We start from the raw sequence: 10,766 nt of genomic DNA, 5'->3' as shown, positions 1-10,766 counted from the left end.
AAGCCTTCAACGAACGCAAAATGTATGCATATAAAAAACAACAACTGCGACCGCCTTCTTGTCCGTCAGTGAAAAGATGGGATATGTATACCCTATGAGCAAAAAGAACCGGGAAGGTGATGTTGGCTGTTTTCTTCGATTGCCAAGGCATAGTCCACCATGAGTACCTTCCATCGGGCCAGACAGTCAATAAAGAATATTATTTATCCGTTTTGAAAACTTTGAGAGATGCTGTATGTTGCAAACGGCCGAAAATGTGAGCAAAAAATTCTTGGATTTTGCGTGATGATAACGCGCCATCGCACCGATCAAAAAGAGATCAAAGAGAATACGACGAAGGAGCTGAAGGACATGTAGGCCTACCGGGGTTGTTTGGAGGACTGGGTTAAACGTTGGCACATGTGTGTTGCTTCAGACGGGTCATATTTTGAAGGAGATAATATGAATTTGCCTGAAATTGAACTCTGTTATGTTTTATTTAAACATTCCCGGTACTTTTTGATCATAGGGTACATATATGCGGCTTTGCGGACAGAAATGTGTGATTCGCTGGAATTGTTCAAGGAATCTAAGTCACATTAACTCGCGACTGTCGAACAGTTAGAAGACATATTTACATACATATAAGGGTGCATACATACATACGGAGCCGCGGCCACTCGACATGACAAAAATTCAAGATTTATCAAATATTGGCAAATAATTCCACGCGAAATATTCCAATATTGACTATTTTCGAATGGTCGCGAAAATTGGCATATGGGCGGCTCGTTTTATGAATGAAATTGAAATATGAGCTCGAACTTATGAATGAACTTTTTGTTTCTGTTCTAAATTTTTCAGCGCCGTCGCTGATAGAATCATGGCCGCTGCGACTGCGTCTACGAATGTATTTTGCTTTTGTCGTCGCTAGGCTTAGATTTTAGATTTGGGCGACATGCGCATGTGAGGTATGTGTTTTTGTTGTGTTCTAGAACATTTTAGAATGTGTGGTGGCAAAGCGGCCATCGCGTTGCGCTTGCTGTTGCTTTTGCGTCTATCAAAGTATTGTGTTTTTGTAAGTACAATATTAGGAATATCGACTGGTGAAAGACAAAAGTACACGGAAGCAAAAAGGGAGCGCTGTGCTCGCGCATATATGCATGAATGTATGAACGTGCATGGATGTATGTATATAGTAACATATGAATACAATTATTTTGTAGGAAATTTAGAAGGCAAGTAGGTATATGCATATGTATGTATATATGCTAGGACTTAAAGTGGGTATGTGTATATACAGGTATCCCTTGTATAACGCGGTCTTATACAACGCGGTTTCGATATAACGCGATTTGGAAAAATTAGGTTTCAGTACAACGCGAAATTTAGGCTTATATAACGCGAAGGGGAAAATACATATTTATAAAATCTGATAACACTAATTTGCGTACCACATATATATAATATGTAATATATTTTTAATGTAAACCGGGAATTACCCTTTTTTGCCTTCACAACATGTGAGTATACCAGAAAAGGAGCTTAGAAAAACCACCCACCAAAAACTGATAACAGATTTTGTAATTATAAAACCAGTAGAAGAACCACAAGGTCCCACAACTAGTTTCTTATCCAATAGCGAAAACTATGTTGAAGAAATATCTTCTGATGAAGCTATTGCTCCCCCAAAACGCCCACGTGCAAAGATCTTTGAAGACAGTGAAACAGATTAATTACCATAAGAAGTTTGAAGAATAACAATAAAGTTTTTAATAAACCTTTAATTTGTTTTAGTTTGTTTTTAAATTTTTTAATGTGCACATAATTATTTAAATTTTGTTTTTTGAATTTTGAAATTTGTATTATTATTCTTATCTTGTGTTTTTAATTGTATAAGAAAGTCTGAACTTTAGTATTGAGTTGAAATATATGTGCATCTGTTATTTTGTATGTATTGTATTTAAAAAAAAACCTATTGGAACATAACCCCCAAATTTATATGAAAACTATGTTTTAGATAACGCGGAATTACATAACGCGCATTTCTTCTGGAACGTAACTATCGCGTTATACGAGGGATACCTGTACATACATAGAGCAGAATTGTTTTTGCACTTGTTAGGAAGAAACTCGTTCACTAGTGCGTATGTGTATTTAATTTCTTGTAAGAATGTTATGTGCTGTGACATGTGTACATACATAAGTCAAGGTTATTGGGCATACATGCATATGTACATATGTATGAAAGGAAGATGATGTTCTTGCGCTTGTGCATTATTGTTTCTCATATACAAATGTACATACATACATATGTATGTAAATGCTGTCGAATACATAAACTATAAATTGATATACATTATAAAATAAGTGTTGATTTATCTTAAACCGTTCTTTTTTTCTGAATTCAAATACCTCCTATTGACTTGTACATACATATTATGTATGTATATTGTCATATACCATCATTTATATAATATACATATAGAGTATACGTTCATTTATGAATGTATGTAATGAAAAACTTCATGAATTACTTTCAGAATTTATTAAAACTTATTCGCGTCGCGCGCATACATATCTACGTAGACATCACAAACCTTTTGTTCACAACGCAGGCGCAGAAATAACGCTCTGCGTATTTATCCTCCCCACGTGACTCGCCATCAATTCTCGGCGCAAATTTTTTTTTTCGTTTTTAAATTTTTTCTTAATGTACTCGTAAAAAGTAACAAAATGGTAACAAAATAAGCAGTCGAAGAAATAAACGCACCGCCTATTTGTCCTCGCCACATGTTAGACTCGATTTCAATTCCCGGCGCAAACTTGTTTTTATAAATTTTTTTTTTTAAATTGGTTTTTTTTTTAATGTAATTAAAAAAAACAATTATGTAATAAATTTTACGTATTCGCTTATTATTTCAAAAATACGAAAATAGTAAAAACTTAATTGGTTTAATGCCGAGGTGAGAAATGTGTTGTGTGTTGAGGTGAAAGATGTGTGGTGTTTCTAATTTTTGTGTGGGGAAAAGTCAGTGAGGTGTCTATAAACTCGGTGTGCTAAATTTCCTTACTACAAATCTTTCAAATCTCAATTGTACTAAAAAAAGCTCACAGTAACATTTGCACCTTCTAATTGCATTAACATTCTCTAGCTATACCCCAATGATGATAGAATATAAGGTTGTGCCTTCCGAATTTGCTGTGTTCTCAGGTTCCATGAGTAAACAAACAAAAGGGAGGGGAATTACTTGTTTGTGAAGAGGAAGTATTTATATACATACACACACTTTCTTGCCGCGGCGTCTTCCATATAAAAACGCAAAAAACTGCATTTGGCGGCCTTATATTCATATGTACTTTCAAAATTGAACAAAATTCTATTCGTTTTCATTAGTTTGTAAAGTTTAAATCCCAAAATTCATAATATTGCTAAGACATTCACTGAATTTTTACAAACATGTAATTTCTCCTCTTTTTATTTGTTTTGTATTGGACCTGTCGTCAGACTTGTCAAAATAGCGAAAAATTTAGTAACTGTTTTGGGACACGCTACCTTCAGTATTCAATTTCATTAGAAGAGAACAACCAACAAGTTAAAAAATTTTGAGAAGGTTGTTAGGGAATGTAGATCCCACACTAGTTACCACATTAATATTATTATCGAGCATGGTACATAGCCTTGAAGTTGACGCATAGGAACAAATGCCTCCGTTTGAAGTTTGCATGAGCAAGAGGCAAACACAAGAAAGTTTCGATAAACATAATAATAGAGAACGCCGTACGCCAGATTTGATTGAGATCGTACATACAGACGCTTGCGGATCGATGAGAACTTGTTCTCACTCTGGGGCTAAATACTTTGTAACCATTACAGATGACTACTACAAATAGAGGGATGTTTATTTTATCAAGCATAAATCTGAAGTGGTTGAGATGTTCAAGAAATTTAAAAACTCAGCTGAGACACTCACTGGTAGAAGAGTGAAGACGTTGCAATCCTACGACGACAGGGAGTATATAAATTGTGATTTTCAGAATTATTTAGATGATTGGTGTTTCTGACCGCAAAAACCGCACACTATTAGAAATGACTAAGTGTATGTTAAAGCAAGCTAATTTACCGCTGGTGTTCTGGGCAGCAGCGGTTAATACAGCCAATTACTTAAGGAATAGGTGTCCAACAAAATCTCCCAGCGATGAAGTACCACTTAAGGTTGGGACTGGCAAAACACCTACCGTTATGCATATGAAACCTTTTAGTGTCAAGGCGTTTGTTTTGATAAAGGGAAAGCAAATAGGAAATTCGACTCTCGCTCAAAAGTATTTATTTTTTTTGGGTATTCTAACCAAACCAGGCCCAGATACGGCAAAAGCCTATACTAAGCCGATATGCAGACTTAGACAATCTTTATAGGTATGGTCTGCGCTTGTCTGGTTACCAATGGAATCAAAAGATTACGGCTAAATTGCTAAATTGTTTAACACAGTTGAACCGTGATCCAGGTTTATTTTTTACGAGAAAAAATTAAAAGATAATGCTAATTACGATTACGTCGATGATTTGTTGATGACGTCAAATGATGAGCGAGTGAAGCGGTCCCTAGCTGAGAGTTTCGAAAGGAAGGACATTGACCGGTTAAAGCATGTTTAGGAATATATTATATTATAATTCCACCAGGATATAAAAAATAGCGTATTTGTAAGGCAATGTAAATATGCCGAGGAGATTTTAACGCGATTGCGTATGGATCAGTGCAATACAACATACAACATTTGTATGAACATCAATTACATATTGGAGAAAACAGCCCAGTGAAATGAGTGTCTAACTTAATAGGCGCTCTGATGTTTATCTACATTTGCGGTGAGTTTTTGAGTCAATTCAATTTCAATTACAGCCAACAAAATCATTTTGGACTTTCTACGTACATCAGGGTCTCAAGCAAAGCAATGGGACGAGCAGTTAAGGAATTTGCAATGGAGCGTAAACTCCCAACGTAACTCTAGTACGGGATACAGCCCAAACGAGCTCATTTATGATTTTAAGCTGCGTGATGTCATCCGTAATAATTTCCTAGCAGCTGCAGCTGAAGAATGTGAGGTGAACAATATAACATAAAAGCGCGAAAAAGCTGTTGAATGTATTCAAAAACAACGAGAAAAGTGGAAACAACGTTTCGATGCTAAACATCGCCAGCCTGTCGTATATAAGGTTGACGATCTAGCAGTAATCGAGAACGACTTACAAGCAACAGGTGAATCACGTAAACTCGATATACGTTATAGAGGTCCTTACGTGGTAACCAAGGTACTGGGCAATGATCGGTACCTGATTGAAGATATCGATAGTATGCAACATAAGCAAAAACGTTTCTGTTCCGTATATGCAACAGACAAAATAAAACCGTGGTGCAGCCTACCACCTGAGGTAGATGAAACTAATTCCGACGACGATGAGCGAAGTGACATCGAGACTATGTAACTGTCAGAATTGGCCGAGCTGTCACATACATAAAAATGCAACCCTAACAATCTGGTGGCTAATTGACATAGAGAGATATGAAGAGCAGATGAGAGAGAGTTAACGAAAACATCAGGCAGTCGAGTTGAACTATTGAAGCGTGCCGTATAACACAAAAAATGCAATTACTGAATTAAATATATATTGTCCTGTAATTTTATGTGAACATTTATCTGATTAATATTAATTAAAACTTTAAATATAATTCTTAACTGTTTCGATTGATAATCCAAGGCATCTCACTCGGTAAGTTCCTGTCAATATAAAATTATTCATACTTCTTTTGAATTGATTTATATGTAAAACAGCCATAAAGGCAATGCATATGATTGTGCATTCATATATGTATGTATCTATGTATTTAATCTCTTCAGTCAAATCTGAACTACTTACATACACATATTGATGAGAAAATGTTCTAATATCCATGGATGCATCCAGAAAGCCAAACGCGCATACACGCATACATATGTATATAAATATATACAAGCCTTCAACGAACGCAAAATGTATGCATATAAAAAACAACAACTACGACCGCCTTCTTGACCGTCAGTGAAAAGATGGGATATGTATACCCTATGAGCAAAAAGAACCGGGAAGGTGATGTTGACTGTTTTCTTCAATTGCCAAGGCATAGTCCACCATGAGTACCTTCCATCGGGCCAGACAGTCAATAAAGAATATTATTTATCCGTTTTGAAAACTTTGAGAGATGCTGTATGTTGCAAACGGCCGAAAATGTGAGCAAACAATTCTTGGATTTTGCGTGATGATAACGCGCCATCGCACCGATCAAAAAGAGATCAAAGAGAATACGACGAAGGAGCTGAAGGCTATGTAGGCCTACCGGGGTTGTTTGGAGGACTGGGTTAAACGTTGGCACATGTGTGTTGCTTCAGACGGGTCATATTTTGAAGGAGATAATATAAATTTGCCTGAAATTTAACTCTGTTATGTTTTATTTAAACATTCCCGGTACTTTTTGATCATAGGGTACATATATGCGGCTTTCCGGACAGAAATGTGTGATTCACTGGAATTGTTCAAGGAATCTATGTCACATTAACTCGCGACTGTCGAACAGTTAGAAGACATATTTACATACATATAAGGGTGCATACATACATACGGAGCCGCGGCCACTCGACATGACAAAAATTCAAGATTTATCAAATATTGGCAAATAATTCCACGCGAAATATTCCAATATTGACTATTTTCGAATGGTCGCGAAAATTGGCATATGGGCGGCTCGTTTTATGAATGAAATTGAAATATGAGCTCGAACTTATGAATGAACTTTTTGTTTTTGTTCTAAATTGTTCAGCGCCGTCGCTGATAGAATCATGGCCGCTGCGACTGCGTCTACGAATGTATTTGTTTTTGTAGTCGCTAGGCTTAGATTTTAGATTTGGGCGACATGCGCATGTGAGGTATGTGTTTTTGTTGTGTTCTAGAACATTTTAGAATGTGTGGTGGCAAAGCGGCCATCGCGTTGCGCTTGCTGTTGCTTTTGCGTCTATCAAAGTAGTGTGTTTTTGTAAGTACAATATTAGGAATATCGACTGGTAAAAGACAAAAGTACACGGAAGCAAAAAGGGAGCGCTGTGCTCGCGCATATACAGTGGAAAGCAAAACTGTCCGGATGTTTTGCATTAAGAAAGAAAGGTAATGAAAACAATACAAATATAGGTATATTATTAAATATATGTATTTTTTTCATTTAATTGAATATTATTTTAAATTATAAAGCACAAAAATTCATATATTTGCTTCAAGAAAAATAGAAAAAATTAAAAAAACAACAATTCCATTACTCGGACACTTTTGCACTGATTGCGGGATTTGCTTAAAATCAATTAATGTTGCCAATTCAATATTTCGTCCAAAGGCCTTTATTTTTAATTACGCTTTCAATACGTTTTGGCATACTCTCTACCAACTTTTGGATGATATCATGGTCAAGAGCTCGCTATTCATGCTGTATTCTCCCCCAAAGCTCGTCAACATTTTTCGGAGGGTTTTCATATGCTCCCAGCTTTCTCTTAACAATAGCCCATAAGTTTTCTATGGGATTCAGGTCTGGACTTTGTGCAGGCCATTTCATTGTCCTAAAAGTTTGGTTTTGTAGCCAGGTGGAAACTATTTTAGCCGTGTGCTTCGGATCCCCGTCTTGTTGAAAAAAATTTCTTCGGCCAGATAAGCACTCTCATCAACAAAATCCGGTAAATTTGTGTGGAGAATATTCAAATAATCCTCCTGCTTCATTATACCTTGGATTCTCACCAAAGGTCCAATGTTCCACCAGGTAAAACATCCCCACACCATAATACTGCCACCACCATGTTTCATCGTTTCCTTCACATGGTGCTTTTGGATGCGGTCATGCGGCCTATGCCAATAATATTCTTTTCCATCAGACTGGTATCTGTTCATTTTCGTTTCGTTTCGTCTCTCCAAATAACCCGTTTCCAGCCATCTACCGTCCAATTTTTGTGGGCCTTGCAGAAATGAAGGCATCTTTTCACATTTCTATCGGAAAGTGCTGGCTTCTTCTTTTTCACACTGGCTACTAAACCAATTCTCTTTAATGCGCGTCTGGCCGTCCAGGAACTGACATCCTTGCCAATACTTTTTGCAGCATTTTTTGGTGTCTTGATGGCCTTATCTTGTAACAAACGCTCAATCTGCCGGGCATCACCATCAGAAAGCAGTCTTAGTCGATCACCTTGGTTATTATTGCAAGCTACATTACATCATTTTTTTATGTCATTTACCGTAGATTCACTTAAATTTAACTTTTCAGCAATTTTACGGCATGAATTATTATTTTTCAACAAATTTATCACATTTAAAAGATTTTTTAAAGATTCTTTGTTTTAAAGAATTTAAAATCAAGTTAATCACTTCACAGGTCAAACAACAATGCAAAAATACAGAAGTAAAAGATTGACAACGAGCTAGCAACAAGCAAAAAAAAATAACGGAACAAATACCGTTACATTTTAACTAAGTAATATCGTGATAATGTATATAACACAAATCAGTGCAAAAGTGTCCGAGTAATGGAATTGTTGTTTTTTTAATTTTTTCTATTTTTCTTGAAGCAAATATATGAATTTTTGTGCTTTATAATTTAAAATAATATTCAATTAAATGAAAAAAATACATATATTTAATAATATACCTATATTTGTATTGTTTTCATTACCTTTCTTTCTTAATGCAAAACATCCGGACAGTTTTGCTCTCCAATGTATGCATGAATGTATGAACGTGCATGGAGGTAGTAACATATGAATACAATTATTTTGTAGGAAATTTAGAAGGCAAGTAGGTATATGCACATGTATGTACATATATATGCTAGGACATAAAGTGGGTATATGTATATACATACATAGAGCAGAATTGTTTTTGCACTTGTTAGGAAGAAACTCGTTCACTAGTGCGTATGTGTATTTAATTTCTTGTAAGAATGTTATGTGCTGTGACATGTGTACATACATAAGTCAAGGTTATTGGGCATACATGCATATGTACATATGTATGAAAGGAAGATGATGTTCTTGCGCTTGTGCATTATTGTTTCTCATATACAAATGTACATACATACATATGTATGTAAATGCTGTCGAATACATAAACTATAAATTGATATACATTATAAAATAAGTGTTGATTTATCTTAAACCGTTCTTTTTTTCTGAATTCAAATACCTCCTATTGACTTGTACATACATATTATGTATGTATATTGTCATATACCATCATTTATATACATATAGAGTATACGTTTATTTATGAATGTATGTAATGAAAAACTTCATGAATTACTTTCAGAATTTATTAAAACTTATTCGCGTCGCGCGCATACATATCTACGTAGACATCACAAACCTTTTGTTCACAACGCAGGCGCAGAAATAACGCTCTGCGTATTTATCCTCCCCACGTGACTCGCCATCAATTCTCGGCGCAAATTTTTTTTTTTTTCGTTTTTAAATTTTTTTTTAATATAATCGTAAAAAGTAACAAAATGGTAACAAAATAAGCAGTCGAAGAAATAAACTCACCGCCTATTTTTCCTCGCCACATGTTAGTCTCGATTTCAATTCCCGGCGCAAACTCTTTTTTATTAATTTTTTTTTTAAATTCGTTTTTTTTTAATGTAATTGAAAAAAAAAAATTATGCAATAAATTTTACGTATTCGCTTATTATTTCAAAAATACGAAAATAGTAAAAACTTAATTGGTTTAATGTCGAGGTGAGAAATGTGTTGTGTGTTGAGGTGAAAGATGTGTGGTGTTTCTAATTTTTGTGTGGGGAAAAGTCAGTGAGGTGTCTATAAGCTCGGTGTGCTAAATTTCCTTACTACAAATCTTTCAAATCTCAATTGTACTAAAAAAAGCTCACAGTAACATTTGCACCTTCTAATTGCATTAACATTCTCTAGTTATACCCCAATGATGATAGAATATAAGGTTGTGCCTTCCGAATTTGCTGTGTTCTCAGGTTCCATGAGTAAACAAACAAAAGGGAGGGGAATTACTTGTTTGTGAAGAGGAAGTATTTATATACATACACACACTTTCTTGCCGCGGCGTCTTCCATATAAAAACGCAAAAAACTGCATTTGGCGGCTTTATATTCATATGTACTTTCAAAATTGAACAAAATTCTATTCGTTTTCATTAGTTTGTAAAGTTTAAATCCCAAAATTCATAATATTGCTAAGACATTCACTGAATTTTTACAAACATGTAATTTCTCCTCTTTTTATTTGTTTTGTATTGGACCTGTCGTCAGACTTGTCAAAATAGCGAAAAATTTAGTAACTGTTTTGGGACACGCTACCTTCAGTATTCAATTTCATTAGAAGAGAACAACCAACAAGTTAAAAAATTTTGAGAAGGTTGTTAGGGAATGTAGATCCCACACTAGTTACCACATTAATATTATTATCGAGCATGGTACATAGCCTTGAAGTTGACGCATAGGAACAAATGCCTCCGTTTGAAGTTTGCATGAGCAAGAGGCAAACACAAGAAAGTTTCGATAAACATAATAATAGAGAACGCCGTACGCCAGATTTGATTGAGATCGTACATACAGACGCTTGCGGATCGATGAGAACTTGTTCTCACTCTGGAGCTAAATACTTTGTAACCATTACAGATGACTACTACAAATAGAGGGATGTTTATTTTATCAAGCATAAATCTGAAGTGGTTGAGATGTTCAAGAAATTTAAAAACT

The sequence above is a fragment of the Anastrepha ludens genome, chromosome X (assembly GCF_028408465.1).
Source record: "Anastrepha ludens isolate Willacy chromosome X, idAnaLude1.1, whole genome shotgun sequence".
Taxonomy (NCBI): domain Eukaryota; kingdom Metazoa; phylum Arthropoda; class Insecta; order Diptera; family Tephritidae; genus Anastrepha; species Anastrepha ludens.
Note: the sequence above shows the minus strand (reverse complement) of the source record.